This window comes from Fukomys damarensis, unplaced genomic scaffold (genome assembly GCF_012274545.1).
Source record: "Fukomys damarensis isolate Sample0158 unplaced genomic scaffold, DMR_v1.0_HiC HiC_scaffold_28, whole genome shotgun sequence".
Lineage (NCBI taxonomy): Eukaryota > Metazoa > Chordata > Mammalia > Rodentia > Bathyergidae > Fukomys > Fukomys damarensis.
In genome coordinates this window covers 26,635,423-26,652,927 of record NW_022900940.1, presented here as the reverse complement: position 1 = coordinate 26,652,927, position 17,505 = coordinate 26,635,423, and the positions used below count along the sequence as shown (strand labels likewise).

General features: G+C 40.5%; 1 long non-coding RNA gene across 1 annotated transcript in view; it reads right to left on the bottom strand.

Annotated features, from left to right (window-relative positions):
- LOC104872131 overlaps nt 1-2,219 on the bottom strand; it is a 65,122-nt gene extending 62,903 nt beyond the window's left edge. Inside the window, exon 1 of the long non-coding RNA XR_783069.1 lies at nt 1,930-2,219. This is a non-coding gene — a long non-coding RNA (uncharacterized LOC104872131). The remainder of the gene's footprint in view (nt 1-1,929) is intronic.
- Between the last annotated feature and the right edge of the window lie 15,286 nt (nt 2,220-17,505).

The following is a 17,505-nucleotide window of genomic DNA, read 5'->3' as shown; positions in this document are numbered from 1 at the left end:
TTTTTTTTCTTTTTATTAAGTTTATTAGTACATTCTATGTATACAGTACAGTTACATTCATTACTGGAATGTCGTACCTTTACATGACAGGTCTTGGTTCTCATTTTTTTTCCCCTTGTTCCTGCCCTCCCTTCACCCCCTCCTCCCCTCCCCATCTACAAATACTTTATTTCCATTTTTTCATTTCCTCATATTTTTTCTTTTCCCTTATTTCCTTCCCCTACCCTTACCATTTTCCCTACACCTTTAGCCCTTTTCTTCCTATTTCATATTGTTAATTACCCCCATTAGGATCTCGTGTAATATTATAGTTTTTCACACCAGAGAAACTATTCGGTATTTACACGTGTGTGGATTAAAAAAAATTTTTTTTTTTTTTGGTACCAGGGATTGAACTTGGGACCTTGTATTTGGGAGGCAGGTGGCAGAACCACTGAGCTAAATCCCAGGCCCTCTAAAATTTTTACATTACCGAGTGTATTGCTCTGTATTTTCTTTCACTTTTGTCCCCCACTATTCAAATAGCAACAAAGACTTTGTGTTCTATATGCTGCCTTTAGGGTAGGGTTATTACATAAAAAATTCTTTGAAAAAGGGGTCACTGCGCAGTATTGAATTTCAAAATGCACCTCCAAAGCCTTCAGAAAATCCAATTGCTTTTAAAAGAAAAAAATTCTCTTGAAGAGGCTGGGCATTTTGAGCAGCAAAGGAAAAAGTTTATGATCAACAATAGACTTGAGAATAAAGAGTTGACTGCCCCCACCCTGTTCCCAAAGCACTGTGAAAAAAGATAACAGGAAGAGATGGAAGATGGCGGAGAGGCTAGAAGGGACCATGTGACTTGCAGCAGATTTCTGTCAGAAGACTCCTCATAGAATTGCCCCCCCGCCACAGGATGGAAGAAGTCATTGGAGCATCAGGAGCTAAACCCATGAGGAATGTCAATATTTTGATCTCTACTAGGCACTAGCTGTCCTTAACAGGCCATCAAAAAATAGCACTAAAGCAGCTATTCCTAAGCCTATGGGTCATCTAGCAACAATGACATCATTTAACACCTTCCCAAATATGCTCAGTAGTATCTGAATTACTCCATGAGTCAAATGACCCTTGCCTATAGCCCAGTGCAAATAAAAGCCACCCATTATCCTGGAAATAGAAGTCCAGATGCCTAGAAATTTGATGATGTTGAAGATAGGAAAAACTGTTCTAGAATGGGCAAACAGGCTTGTCAGATCCCTCGAGTAGTAAAAGTGCCTGGCTTCTCTCTTCAGCACTGTTGGCACAGAGTACTGGCCTATCTGGGTGAAGTTTGCTACACCAGTTATAAACTTGAAAACTGTCAATGCTCCCTGAATAATACCACAATAATTTCCTTCAGCTATAAGTGTTCCCAGGATTTGACTTGAAAAACTGAAGATTCTTCTAGTCCAAAACAAATAGCAATATGAATACATAACTTTCCAACTTAGCTTGTTTCAACTTTGGAAAAACTCCTGTAAACTAACTCTGAAAGCTTTGAGAGTAAAATGTTGATTTAACCTGCTGGGTCTTAGTTTCCTTATCAATTAAGTTGAAAGAGTTGGGTTAGAGGGTTGCTACAATCACCAAGCCTACTATTTCCAGAGTCTTTGGCAAGATTTCAACAAAAATCTTTCACTTTGATTTACAGTATTCCTGTCTCCAGGACTAAAAGCTGTGAAAGTAATGGGCAATCACCAAAAAGACTGAAAAGAGCAGTGAAAAAGAAAACTACATCTATCTAAACAATCTGATCACTTTATCTGTCATCAATGACACAGCCTACAATTAGAATGTGGTTGACTTTGGGAACTCCTACTGCCCTGGGGACTGGCCATAGCCATCTGAATATTGGGCCATATGGGAAGCAAAAGACAGGGATATAAATTAGAGGAGAACGTTGCTTACCAGCTATCACTGAAGAGTTGGCTGGAGAGTCTTATTCATTGTATAATATGCCTCCAATATGAGATAAGTTCTCCCCTCTGACTCTTGTTGGTTTGGGCTCATCTCTAACACCTTAATGACTCTTGCAAGTGATGTGATATCCCTAAGGCTTCTAGAATCCAGAGGTCATAATCAAGGTACTGTAGGCCGTACTAGGCCTCCTGTAGACATGTTTTGTTTAGCCCACTCGGACTTCATGCTTTCTAAGTGAATTGCCAAATTTTGCTGAGGAAAGGCCAACAAGTCCACTGATCTCGGTAGCAGAAGACTGGAGTCTCTGTTCTCCTCAGACTCCAGCAGCTCACCTAACCTTCCCCAGTTCTTGCCTGCCTCTGTAGACACATGAATCTGTAGTCCCCTTTGTGAAGTCACATATATAGATTAAAGCCTATTTCTCTCAGAGGTCTTGAGTGTTCTAGACACTGACAAAATAATATTTTTCAAATTTCCTAAAAGTTCCACATCTTCTACATGGTTAAAAACAGTATTTCATTTAAGTACAACTGGAAACTCTGCACATGAATGGCTAGTTTATTCTGAGATTCCTCAGAATATGTTTAGTAAAACTAAAGCTCAATGAAGAACAAAGTGAAGAGACCAAAGGAGTCAGGGCTGGGAAGATTACTGAGCTTCCTTGTCTTGTGTGACATCTCATATTTGCTTCCCTCCAACACGCTTCACACGTCCACAGGTTATAGCCTGACTTTACCGTATTCTAATTATTTGATTAAAAACCAGTCAGCCTTTCTCACCTGGATAGTTCTACCCCTTAAGAAGAAAACAGCATCATAAATGCTTTGTACAGAGCTCAGTGACTGGGTTCTCAAACTAAGAGCTGCTTAGACAGTTGCTGCCTCTGTTGCCAAACCCTTGGGAGATCATCGGTGCATTTCCCAGGCACAGCATTCATCCAAACTATATGGGAGTGTGTGTGTGTGTGTGTGTGTGTGTGTGTGTGTTCACAGCACAGTCACAATACTTGTAGTTCTTTTCTCTGGAGTGGCACATGGTTAGCCATGAAAATGAGCACAGTGAACTTAAATGCTATAGTGTGCAGAGCAGCTCCCTCTGCAGAGAATCTCTTCCCTAGTTTACACATCAGTGGCAGCTCTCCTTTTCCCAAGCCCATCTCAGTCCTGTCACCCTCAGGTTAATCAACTTCTACAAACATCTACAAACAACTACAACCAATCTACATAAAGTTCAAATCACCTGGGATTCACAAAGCTCCGCCATCTCACCCCAACTCACCTCTCTTATCTCCTGCCACCTGTCCTCTATTTTCTTCCTGTACTCCTTGCTCTTCAGAATTTCTAACGCTTCAGCGCCCCAAAATTCTGTGCTGGTTCCCCAGAAGACCTACGTTTCCATACTGCTATCTTTGTCCCTTCTGTTTGCTCTGCAGGAAGACTCCCAGCCCCTTTTGTCATCTAGTATCAGCAGAACATGTGGCTAAGGCCAACCTGCCTCTCTGGCATAGTGGCTGGACATTGGGAGCAATGCCTGAACAGGTTCACATACGCATGCAAACAGCTATGTGCTGAAAACCCAAATGTTAGCTCCACTGTAGCTTCTGGCGTGAAATTAAGGGGTAGACAGATCACCAAACAGCAGTGAGCAGGGATGTCTCAAGTGTGCAGAATCATATGGCATCACCCAAATAATAAAAGACAGGCTAAATAAATAAACAAAAGACAGGCCTGCTCCTACCTGACCTGACTCCTCAGTTTTCTCTGCCTAGCGTTAAATGTGTGAAATAAATAATCTGTAGACAGATGTGTAGCCCAGCCTGATGAAGCAGGTGGCACCTCTATGTAAATGTTCTCTCAGCATAGGTCATGCCTTCCCCTGGCTCACCCTGGAGGGAAAAACTTGAGAGCAGTAAATATTCACATCAACCAGTGGGTATCCTATCTGCAGGGCAGACACTGGGAAATTCCATTAAAAAGTGCATTTCAGACCATTCATTATATGCTGGGAAGTTTGCTAAGAACGTTGCAGGCATTATTTCATTTCTTTTAAAACTCACAAAACATAAATCATGACAGTTCTTTCAGGAAGTACAGAGATGCTCATGTGTTTGGGACCTACAGATCCTTCTGTGAGTCGGGCACAAATACAGGCAGTAATAAATCACACGTAATATAGCTCTAGAAAATGGCTTTTTGCCATCTCTTTGGCCTGTCCAATCCTTTTCCAGAATGAGAGGGCTTGACACTGTAATTGTTTTTCTGATGCTAGTTAAAGACCTGAAACCAAAGGCTCCAAGTAAGGCTAGAGAGCCTTGGTCTGGAGAGATAGTTTAGAATTTTAGCTGAAAGGGAGTGTCAGAGGGAGGTAGGTTGTGGTGATCACCTGCCCTTCCAAAAGGGAGCAGGATCCATTGAGGATTCTTCAACTGTGATGTGTACCTAGTTCTCTTAAGTATACAGCGTTGGATCATATGTTTAATCACACAAGATGAGCCATTTGCTCAGATTGGTTTGGTAGCTTTGCAGTTTATAAAATGGTGGAAGATAAGCAGAAAGGAAAAAATAATGATTATTTTACATACCGTGTGCCATGCAGTATGAGAGAGAATATTATGCCCATATTTAAGGACGAACAAAGTCAAAGAAAGCTTCTGTCTTCCCTGGCTTTAGGATTTTTAGAAGCTAGATCAAGGAATGGGGTTGGGGGTGCCCTGGATGGAGCCGCCACGAAAGCCCTTTCACTTGGCTAGAGGTTAGGAAGTGCTCATGGCTAATTCCACAGCATGACATAGTGGAAAGAGCTCAAAGCCACAGCACTCTTCTTTCTCTGAAGAAATTCTCCTCTCCAAGCCTCTCCAACTTTTACCTTTTCGTAGACTATGTATCTTTATTGATACATAGTTTTAAAGCCTTAAAATGTGGCTAGACCAAATTGAAATGTGCTGTAAGTATAAAACACAAACCAAATTTCAAAGACTTCTCCCACAAGAGTAAAATATCTCCTTAAAAACTTTTATATTGATTGTATGGTTTCATAGCTCGATGGTACATATAGCTGGGAGCCCCAGCTGAGAATGTATAGAACCAGACATCTATTGCATTGTTCTAGGGTGACCTTCAGGGGCTCAGTCCTGAAAGAAAGCTGCACTGCTGTATCGTTTTACCTATCCATTTCTCTGGAGACACCTGCAATAGCTTTTATCAAATCCTTTGGAGGACCTGCCATTCTCTCCCCCAAAAATTTAAAAAAAAACAAAATTCTTATTTCATGTATCTCTAATAAGAGTCTAAAGTATAAGTGAGCATTAAAACATAGGAAAATAAGAAAAACAGCAGGTCCAACTCTGCAAAGCCAGTGATATTCCCAAGAGATTTAAGAAATGTAACTAGCTGTAGCTTGCCATCCGTATATGAACCATCAGGACTAGAACTCAATTTCTGCCCTCTCATTTGATGTGTTTCCTAGTTTTACTGTCTTTGGATACTAGACTTCATTTCTTTATCATTATTATTATTATTATATTACATTTTTCCCCTACAAAGGTAATATAACTATATAATTTACGAGAGACAGACAATGATGAAGGTGAGTAGAAAACAGAAAATAATATTATTATGTCTTAGTTACTTTTTTCTCATTGCCACAACAAAATACCCAACACCCAAAGTTAAAGAAGGAAAAGTTTATTTTGGCTCCCTGTTTGTAGAGGTTTCAGTCCATAATCAGAGGCTCCACGGCAGGTGGCATGAGAGAAGTATCACCAAGCAGGCAGGAGGCAGCAGGACAGAAGCAGCAGCAGCAAGCAAGCAACAAGTGACAAGCAGCAAGCATGGACCCTCTTTCGGTCCCTTATGTATTATCCAGGCTGCCCTCCCTTAGGGCGGGGAGCACTCACACCCAGGGTGCAGCACCCGTAATCCTAGCATCACACCCTGAAGCAATCCCAGGAGCACATACATGATCTGAGCAGCACACACCCTAGATCCAGCCACCTCTGAAAAGTCCCAGCTATGAATGGGACATCCAGACACAAGCCATGGCATTACCCATAGCCTTGGAGGTAGTAAATCTGTATTCATTTGGCGGCTCTTCCTTCTGGTGTCTGTGTAACTCTGGGTAAGACATTCGAGTTCCGAGTCTGCTGTTTGCTCCGGTAAAAATAAAGATAATCATGCTACATCAGAGAATCTTTCAGAATTAAGAGAAGTATCTAATTGGGATAACTGTTCAAAAGTTATTTTTATTTCTCTGATCCCACCAGCCAAATGCCAACACTGGTGATATTTTTGTATGTTTCTCTACAAATATTTTTTCCATTGAATAAAAATTTGATACTTGTGCTCAGAATATAAACATAATTTGAGCATGCTTTAAAATTTTTCTAATTTTGAAACAATTTTAGGCTCACTAAAACAGTAACATTCCTGTATATTATACATCTAAATTCTCCTATTGTAACATTTTATATAACCACAGTACAATTACAAAAACTGAGAAATTAACATTTTTGGAATACTTTTAACTAAACTACAAGCTTTATTTTGATTTTGACTAGGCTTTCAACTAATACTTTTTCTTTTATTTTACAATTGGGGAAGGTAGTTTGAGACTATGTAAATGTCCTCTTACTTTTCATAATTTTGACATCCATCAGTGAAACTTGCCTTGCTACTATGGTGTGGCAATGATGATTTCCTCTTTTATTCTTTCTACTCTTATTTCTTGAAATTACTTTGCGAAGAGGAGCGGTCCCTTCCAGTCATTCACACAATACCTATTAGATTATTATAGCCTTGTGCATTGAATTTTATTATCTACTCTCTCTCATAACCTTCTTGCTCAGATTGTCCCAGTTTGGGCCAATGGGGGTGCTTAGTTTGGCACTTGTGTCCCTTTAACCCATCCCCACCCATATTTAAACACATTCTTATGTGTGGCACTGCTATATATTCTATGTTATGTCATGTTTTTTCCTATCACAAGTGTTTTCAGTTTGTGGTGTTTTTTTCTCTTTCTTTCCCACTGGTATAATGGATTTCCACCAGAGATGCCCAGGGCAAATATTTCTGTCCTCTCTCACCCAGGTAAAGGTTTCTGTCCTATAGGAGAAATGAGATTGGAATCTAAGAGGAATTTGAAGCCTTTCCTATAGGAATTGCTTTCCTTCTCTCCTTAGTGCCAGGATGGAAATTTTGCAAAGATTCTTTCCAGCCTTCCTTATGAGCACCAGGTGGGTTTGGGGGAGAAAGGTTTCCATGACACAAAAGCTCCCAGCATGCACAGTTTCCAGGAGCTTCCTGCTGTCCCACCAGCCCACACTTGACCTCTACCAATTTGTCAGCTATTCCAGAGGAATTCACCTCTCTGATGTCTCCTGGATAAACACTAAATAGGTGATTGCCTAGTTGGTTGCTCTGTAACTTTATTTCATGGGTTCGAGAAAAGCTGAGGCCTTACATATAATAAAGTGCCTTTACTCTTGTTTCCAGAGTTGGAGTGGTACTTTTTCTAGCTATATTCTGAGTGGTCTCTGACTAGAAGCTTGCATATGTTTTTCTTGGCAAATTTCCTGCTTCCCTGGGTCACAAGCCTAAACCTCATTAGCCAAACCTTCCTGCTTAGCACACCCTACAGACACTCACATCTCCCCAAATGTCATTAGTCTGAACTTTTTATATTACCAAGTTGGTTAACCTTTGGACCTCTCTGTAATTCTTCAGTAGTTGCTCCCTGCTATTCTTGGAGTTCTGGTAATCTTAGAATAACACTGCTAAGGCTAAGACAGAGTAAGGGCCACTCAGAGAACAGAAAAGCAATCCAAAATACTTGCATTCAATAAGCACGGCGGTCTGCTATATGATAGGTACCCAGCAGGCAAAAGAGTTTCTTAGATTGGAATGACATGGGTCTTGCCTTCACTAGCTCACAGTCCATCCCATAGGCAAATAATCTCATTAAACTGTGACAAATGCTGTACCTGAGGCACGTACAAAAGTTATGGGAAAATGCACAGGGAAGAAATTACTTTCCTAGGGAGTGCTCAAGAAACAGAGGAGATAGAAATCAGACCATAAAAGGAGGATTTGAGAGCAAGTGATTTATTTTGGAAGCAATTCCCAAAAAACACTACTAGGAAAGTAGAAAGAGAAACAAGGAAAGGAAGGAAGCTAATAAAGACATATTATCAAGGGGGCCAATCCTGTTGGAGAATCTGGGAGTCAACATCCAACATACAATTTGGATTATTCTTCCCCAAAGTCATCCAGATGGTTATTGATAAGGAATGATGAGGCCAGAGAGAAGGGTGTTAAGTGAACTCTCTTGTACTTGCAGTGAGCCTTGCAAACACAGAGCGGACTCTGTGTCCATAAGTGCTCTAAGGCATGGACACTGGGACCGGCACTGGGAAGCCAAGCTGACCTGCACAGGAAAAGGTGCCAGGGAGACATGGCCGGGCTGCTGAAGGCATCAGCTACACGATGTGGCATTTGAATGGAGCTGTGAAGGATGAGTAGCATCAAAGAGTGGGAAGCACTCTTGGAGGCTGAAGCAGGAGAATCCCAAAGTTGAGCCCAGCCTGATCAACATAATGTCTTAGTGAAACTATCTCAAAATAAAAAATAATGTTTTAAAAGGTTGGGTATATAGCTCAGTTTAGGCCATGAGTTCATTCCCCCATATCTTAACACAAACAAACAGCCAAGAGCCTGGTCTCTGAATCTTTCTGGCTTCTTGTCTCTCCTTGTGATCTCTTTTGTATGCTTTTTACCCCTGATACTATGTACCAAGAGGCCCTCACCAGAAGTCAAACAGAGGCGGCTACCCAATCTTAGAGTTTTCAGCCTCCAAAACTCTGAGCTGCATAGGCATCTTTTCTTTATTAGTACTCAGCACTGCGTATTTTGTGTTAGCAGCAGAAAACAGCCCAGTATGAATAGAATGGTTAGAAATGTGGTAAGGAAAGCCAGCTTGTAAAAGATGAGATATTTATTCTGTAGAAAACAGGGACCGTCAGAAAAGAGTAATCAGAGGGAAAACGGAGAGCTGAGGGGAAGCGAGGATAGGTTGTGATGATGTCTCCCCCACATCCCTCCCTCCCTCACTCCCTCTTCTTTCCTCTCTCTTCCCTTTCTTCATACCACCATGCCCACTTCCACATATGTTTACCTAAAACTAGGACTCTATTAAAATGGGACGTGAAACAAGGCTGACCCTTGTCACCCTGAGGAGCTGACAAGACTGAGGTTTCCTCTACTGTAACCTGCAAAGAAGAGATTGTCTCATTTCTTGACTCCCAGAGAGCCTACAGCATGCCTGACCTAGAGTAGGTCCTCAATATACACTCGAGAAAGAATACATTAAAATAAATCTGAATCCGTCAGCAATCCTAGTCCTCTCTAGTGAATAAGATGCCGCATGCGATGATGACTCTATCTTGGGCAAGTTATAACATCAGCACCCCGTATGATCAAGTCCCCAGCTTTCTTTGATCATCCTCTCACCCAGATTGTCCCTCACTGTAACAGCCCAGACCTTAGTCCTCTACTTTGACCAACCTAACAAGATAAATCTGCCTTCATTGCCTTCCTTTAAAACGCTGCTTTATAAATGAAGACAGCTAATGTAACGCACCACCTGTGTTTTCTCTTTACACGCTGTTGGAAACACAGATAAGGCACTCATCACTGGTCATTATATCAAGAAGAGGACTTATAGGTTGGATAAATAAAACTCCCATTTACAGAGGAAGACACTGCATCTTTGAAGTTATTTACCAAAGGTCACACAGCAGGTAAATAATTATCTTTTATGTTCTGAGTCTATTCTCAGGTCAAAATCTGATGTCCTCCTTCTCTTTGAGATCTAGCGCAAATCCTACTGAATTTTGATGGATAACTTCTTTGGTGCCCCGTGAACATTAATTTTCCTTTCGTCATGCTCTCACATCGAAGCATGCCCACAGCATGGTGACTGCAGAGCTGTGTTCATTACAAGCTGCTGACATGCTACTGTGCCACTGGTGCTGGGAATTCTTGGAGTGGGTGATGTTAGCCATGTGGTCACAGAAGGTCCCACTGCTAATAGGATGCTTACAATAAGTTCAGGAGTAATCTCTGACCCTGGGAGAGATGTATCCCAGACGGGGGAACTGCACGCGCAATGGACATAGGTGAATGGTGTGGTAGGCTCAATGACCAAATAGCTAAAGCAAAGCCAGCCAGTCTCAAGAGAGGTAAGAAATGGAGAGAAGAGAAAGGATTCTGATGATACAGGCCTTGTGAGGACTTTGGACTTTGCTCTAACAGGGATGAAATCTTCAGGAATTTTGGATCATATAAGTGACATGATCCAACTTAGTGCATAAAAATACTCTGACGCTGAGTGGAAACTGTAGTGGATGGTGGTATGGGGGTGGGCAGGGTGGAAGCAGAAAACCAATCAAAAAGCCATTTGATGATTCAAGCGCGAGATGTCAGGGGCTTGAGGCAGGGTGTTAGAGGTGGGCATGGTAATGTGGCATTACACTCTGGGTATATTTTGAAGGTACGACTTATAGAATTCATTGAAGATGTGGGGGATATGGAATTTGAGGAAAAGTCCAGGATGATTAAAATGGTTTTAGGTTTGAGAGAGCTGAAAGAGTGCAACTGAGCTTTCCTGCGATGGGAAAACCTCTGAGAAGAGCTTTGAAAGGCAGAAAGGCTGAGAAACAATGGGACATGGACTATGTGAGATCGCATTGGGACTCAGAGCTAAACATCATGCAGCTGAGCCTTGAGCTCTCAGCCTGAAAGGCCTAGGTAGGTTATAAATTTGTTAATCATCAGTGTAGAAGCTTGATGGTGGTGTTTAGAGGAGGATCTGAATGTAGAGAGAAAGCAAAAGTCCTTGGAATCTCCACGTACTCTAATATTTAGAGGACATAAGGATAATGAAGAGTCAGCTAATGAGATGGACAAGAATGAACAAGCAGGTAGAAAGAAAATCTGAAGACCATGAAATCCCAAGTACATGGTTTGTTTCAAGCATGAAGAAATGATCACATTTGCTATTTGGATTGACCCTAGAGACCTAATTGTAAAAGCTTAATCCCCAACGCAGTGATATTGGGAGTTGGAGGGAACTTTAACAGGTTAAGTTTCACAGGAGGTTATAGGAAACTGGGGGGCTGTCCTCAAATGGGACTGTGGGACTCTAATCTCTTTGTCATTTGCTGTTTCACACCCAGCCATGCAGTACTCAGGCCTCCTCTACCACATATCCGTGTCACAATGTACTGTTCTGTCACAGGCCCAGAGGAACAGAGAGAGCTATTGTCATGGACTGACCTTTCAAAAGTGTGAGCCAACATAAACCTTTTCTCTTTATAAACTCCACTTAGGTATTTTGTTACAGTCATGAAAAGCTAACTAAAGAGTCAGTGGCCATAGTAAAATGGAAATCACTGGTGACTTTGGCAAGAAAAGATGAAAGTCCAAGTGGAATGGGTTTATGAAACAGTGGGAACAGAGGAGGTAAGGTGTAACTACTGACAACCTTCTCAAGAAGTTTTGCTGTAAAAGAAATGAAGAAGGATTTTGTAGATGGACAGTGAGTGGAATTTTTTAAAAAATTTTATAATTCATTTTTAAGATGGAAGAAAGTACAATATGTTTATATATATATGAGAATGATCTTAAAGAAGGGGGAAACTAATGAAGGAAGAGAGAGAGAGGACTATTTCCTGGAGCAATGTCTGTAAATCCATGGGAAAAGGTGAATCTCATGGGGAAATAAAGGAGTTGGTTTTAAAAGCAAGAACAGTATGGCTCTGGGAGTAGGAAGAGAGATAGAGTTTTGATAAGCACTTTTGGAAGAGTCTGGGTAGCTATGACAGTGCAAACAGGGGAAAGTTCTGTTCTGTTTGGTTGCATTTGCTTAAGGAAAGAATAAGCAAAGCCATCATAAAAAGTGAGCATGGGCCAGGAGCTGTTGAAAATATGAGAAGATTGAAAATAAGTAATGATAAAAATGAAATGGACAAACAGGATGGAATAAATATAAATAAGTAATGTTAGTAAAGAGCTAAGCCAATATACTGGTACTGCTGGACAGCACTAAGGGTGTAAGTGAGCTTGGTAAGACTGGATGGTATACCGCAAACATGACTTTCCTCTCACTAAGTTCAGTTTCCTTGGTACAAGTGTGGTATGGAGTGACAGCATGATTAACCAAGGTAGGGGTTTGCCGGGTAATAATGCAAGAATGCCAGGCACCAACTATGAGCCACAAATTTATGCTGGATAGAAAGCGAAATAAGACTATGAGGGGTATCAGGAATACTGAAATGCCAGGAACGCCTGGTGGTGGAACCAAAGAAATGTCAAAAATAGATTGTGTTTTAGATCACACCATAATCCAATGGCTTAAAACAATAATAATTTTTCTCACTTATCTAGGGTGGGCCTGCCATCAAGTCACAAACAGCCAGATTTTCATCATGTCTCCCTCGTTCTCTTGTTGCATCAGGGTTGTCAAAGTATGTTTTGCTGTTTCAGTTTCCTATCAGTTGACCAAAGTCAGTCACATGGTAGAGCCAGAAGTAATGAGGTAAGGAATTGTACAGAAAAGAGCTTGCTGTAGTGATATAACATAGCTCATCAAATTGAGAGACTCATGAAGTTGCACATATGATTATTACAGGGGCTCAACATTCCCTGAGGGTGAATGTTAAGAGGAAAAGGTTTCTCTTGGAAATGGGCTAACTGTAAGAATCCCTTTTCCTCTGTGCATAACACAGTAAGTAATATTTCTAGTAAAAAATATTAGATTGACAGTTTTGTATTTTCTAAGAATAAAATTTGTAGACTGGAGAGAAGAAACAGCAACAGGGCTCTGGAATCCGAATCTAGAACATGGTATCGTGGTTGAAAGGGAAAGTGTGCTGAGTAGCAGTACAGGGCCACACGGGTGAAGCGCTGCCCAGCTGTGAGGGCCACTCACAAGGATTACTACATTAGTGGCCTGGAGGCCTGGAATTTTAGCACTCTGGGAGGCTGATGCAGGAGGATCAGCCTGGGCAACTTAGTGACTTAAGAAGATCCTCTTTCAAGGTTAAAAATGGGCTGCAGGACATAGCTCAGTGCAAAGCTTTGGGTTTGATCTCCAGAATTAGGGAAGAAGAAAGAGCACTCTTTTTCTGAGTGAAGACTTTGGTAAGGATATACTCACCGTGGCCCTGAATGTGAGTAGGGAGCAAAAAGGGGGAGATGCTGGGAAAAGAAAGCGTAAACTTCCATATGGTACCCGCGTTCTTTGAAGCTACCTCATGCATAACCTTCCCAAGGACAGTTAATAATGCCAAATACCAGTAAGTTTACATCAGTTCTCAATCCATAACTATATTTGTGTCCTATTACAATCCATTGCAGTGATTTTAAAAAGAACAGAGTTAGGCATAGGGAGGTAGAAAACAAGGAAAATAGTGGCAGAGCTGAGACTAATCCAGATCTGTCAGTTTCCCATGTCTAGGCACTTAACAATATGCCAGTGTTTCTTCAGTAGCTTCTCCATATATATTTTGGTGGTGCAGGAGGTCTCTCCTACATGCAAGCACATACTCCACCCTGAGTTACACCCCAGCATATTCATATCCCAAAGGAAACTCACCAGCAAATTTATACAGCTTAAACCCTCAACAATTAGGCCAACTGTGCTGGCAAGATCCCACGTCAGGACTCAACCAAAGTAAAGCTCTAACCTGGAATGGCCTAGACAATTTTCCTGTCTGCTTTCCCTTCTTCCTCCCCCGGGAAATGGACTCAGCAAGCAACTGCATTTGTAGAAGCAAGCACAGGGTCAACTCAGTAACAGCTGCAGTGATGCACTCTCAACTCCTCAGAACTCAAAGTTTCTAACAGATGGTTTGTCTGCAGGAATCCTGAATAGAAGCTTTTTGTCCTTTGGGCAAATAAAGCTTTCTTATAAATGGAAGAAAGGAAATAACTTCATGTAATAGTTAATGAAATAAGATGTGCCTCTCTGTGAATGTGGCTTGAAAAAAAATTAAAAGTTCTTTCCAGGCTAAATAAATGTTGACAGCTTCCTAGGAGTAACTGCATCCTGTTGAATAAACAGACTATATCCAAAAAATTAACACTTCTTAGTTTTCTTAGCGTGCAGTAGTTTTTCTTTTTGAACCAGAAATGAAAAATAATTTTGATACCATGATGTAATCTTTGGCTTCAGCAGCTCATATTTCCTTTTTCTCCTGAAGTGAATTTTAGAGAGAAATTGGTAGAAGTAAATACTAGGATTAGATTGATCCAAATCAGTACTAAAATTTTAATATGAATACGAATGAGTGGGATCCTCTTAAAATGCAGATTCTGATTCTGATTCCAAGCAGTATGATCAGCATTCTGATTCTGAAGTATGATCAGAAACTGCATTTCTAACAATCTCCCAGGTTATGCCACTGCTTCTGCAGGACCACACTGTGAGGGCAATGGCCTACAAGTTTGATTCACAGGGTCTTATCTTTTTGCCTGTTTTCTATCCAACCACTTTCATTAAATAAGTCCACAAATATTGGTAGTTTCTACCCCACCAACGCACCAAAAATTCTAAAATCTTAAGATCCAATCCAAAATTTGAACCCCCTACCTGAATGTCTATTTGACATTGCCAAAATTATACTCCTTATTCTCCCCAGCACCCCTTATATTTGCTTTTCTTCCTTGGTATTTTTTTCACATACAGTGGCACCACACCCTACATATATAGCTAAGCCAGATGTTCATGTGTCAGCCCATATTTCTTCCTTCACTTTTTCTTTCATCATTTATGAATCTGGCATTTTGTTAACCAACTTCATTAAGGTATAATTTACATCAAGTGAAATGCATCTATTTAAACAGTATAGTTCAGTAAGGTTTTACAATTGTATATACATTTGTATATCTACCACCATAATCAAAATATAGATGCCATCACTCCAAAAAGTTATCTAATGCCTTTTTATAATCAATCCCACTTCTCAGTCCCCCTAATAACCACTTATCTGTTTCTATGACTACAGGTTTACCTTTTCTAGGGTTTCTTATAAACAGACATATTACAGTAAGTGCTTTTTTATCTGGTATTTTTCACTTAGTGCAAAGCTTTTAAAATTCATTTGTATCATTAGTTTGGGAATGTACATATTGCTCTATAGTACTCCATTGTATATATTTTCTCATTCTGTTGGTATCCCTTGAGTATCTCAAAAGTTAGTATTTTTCCTATTGGCCCAGAAAAGGAAAGAATAGTGGAGCTGATCACTTCAATATTAAATGCAGTGCAAGGTTATCCTGCATATATCAAGGAAAGCCAAGATCACATACAAATTCAAATACTTTCAAGTAGGATCTTCAATAGTATTAATGTCAGGTGTGTGTGCTTGCTTGTAGATAAGTGCATGATTACCCAATGTGTTTAGACTGCAGCTGACAAAGTCATGGGAGAAATGCCCTCACTCATTTCTGCTTCGTATTTTAGATTTCCTCCTTCCCTGCATCACAGGGAAAGTTAAGGATGCTTCAAATGAAATGCCCAGCACGTGCTATATTAGGTTACAAATCAGGCTCTAAAGGACTTCAGGGTTGGACACAGAACTAGGCAGAAACATAATATGCCATTCCAGGCCCTGGCTAAAGAAGGATCTAAAACAGAAAGAACCTATAGGCCAAAAATCTACCCATTACAAGTTCCATTTTCCCAGAAAAGGTATCTTCCGATGCCAGCCTTTGACTCCAAAAGGCTAGAGCTGATGATTCACCATGGATATTATGATACGTTTAAAAGAGATGAACACAAACTACGGAATAAAATCAGTGATCATCTCTGAACTGCCTCCACAAGCTCCCTATTTTAATGAAGATGTTTTCATGAGGATTGTGGTGTGAGCTGAACTAAAGAACAAGATTGTAGGGGTGTGGAACACCTCTCAGTCTCTGTGTGCAGCAATTCCTAAGACTACAAATTGGAAGCTCCGGAGAGAGCATGACCCTGTGCCAAGCTCCAGGCAGTGGCCCATGTGATTGTGAATTCTCCTGCTAAGTGAGTGTGGTTTTTAGATAGTAAGCCAGAGAAACTATGGAAAGAGCAACCCCTGTTTCAGCTGTTATTACAAGAACAGTTTTTCTATTTAGAAATAGGAAAAATATGACGATTATCAAAATCTCTCTTTTAAATGACTGAAAATAAATCCAGCAAGTTCTAAATTCTAATTCTCAGTGTTTCCTAGTAGAATGTAAAAATATAAGCAAAGGATGTTAAACCCACTATTTCTTGTAATGGGAAACAATCTAAACTAGGGAACTAGGGAAGTTAAAATTTATAGAGGTTAGTTAAAGACAGATAATATAATAATATGTTGCCCAAATGTTAAAACGTGATGGTATGGATTAGATTGTCAGAAAACTTTTTCTCTGGAGGACCAACAGTAAATATTTTAGTCTTCATCAGTAGTATGTTTTTGATGCCACTATTTGGCTCTTCCACTGTAGCTCAAAAGTAGCCAGAAGCAAAACATCAATGAATGGACAGGGCTGTGCTGCAATAAATTTTATTTACAAAGATTGAACAGGATTTGGTCCTTCGGGGGTAGTTTGCTGAAACCGTGTGATAGATCAAATTTTTTTGACACACAAAGATGCCCTTATTATATTGATTTTAAAAACCAGGTTAGAAAGCGTGTGCCCTTAAATAATAATACCAACATAATAATACTAACAAGATTCTGTGCAGAGCAGAAGACTTTTAAGTGTTTTGGGTTTTTTTCTTCCTTGTGAATATTTTTTCTCTTCCTTTTTGTATCAGTCACATCCCTGTCACTGGGCAAAATACCAACACCTGCAACATAAAGGAGGAGAGGTTTTTTGGATTGCAGTTTCAAAAGATTCAGTCCAAAGGCAGCTGGTTCCAAGGCGGGAAAACCAAGGTGGAAGGATAGAGTATGGGAAAGCTGCTCACTTGGTGGCAATCAGAAAGCACAGAGAAAAAGGAGGCAGCTGGAGCGAGAACAAAGCCTTTCAGGCCACATCTCCAGTAACCCACATCTCCAACCAGGCCCCAGCTCTTAGCAGCACATGAATTAGTAAAAACACAAATGAATAATTACAACAATAAGTGTAGAGCCCCATGATCCAATTACCTTCCAGATATGTGAGGTTGTGTGGGAACATTTCCGATCTGAACTGTAACACCCTCAAAGAAGGAAAAATAAAAGTGGATATATCAAACAGGCTCTAGAGAAAAACTGTTCTAGTAACTAGTTAATAATGGAATTTTAAAAATCTTCCAGTTTCTAGCCACTGTCACCCAAATTAGAAGCTGAAAGTGTGGCACTGTCACCAGCCACAGCAAAAGGTTAGGGTGCATTCATGTAACAAGCCCAACTCAGTCCATTACCGGCAAAGTAGACTTCTCTAAAATATTCTTTCAAATTCAGCCCGAGGCGCTCCCCTATCTGCCTCATCTGTGTCCTGCCACAAGGTGAAAGTGATGTGACACTGGACATTTCTGGAGACTGCAGAGTGAAGC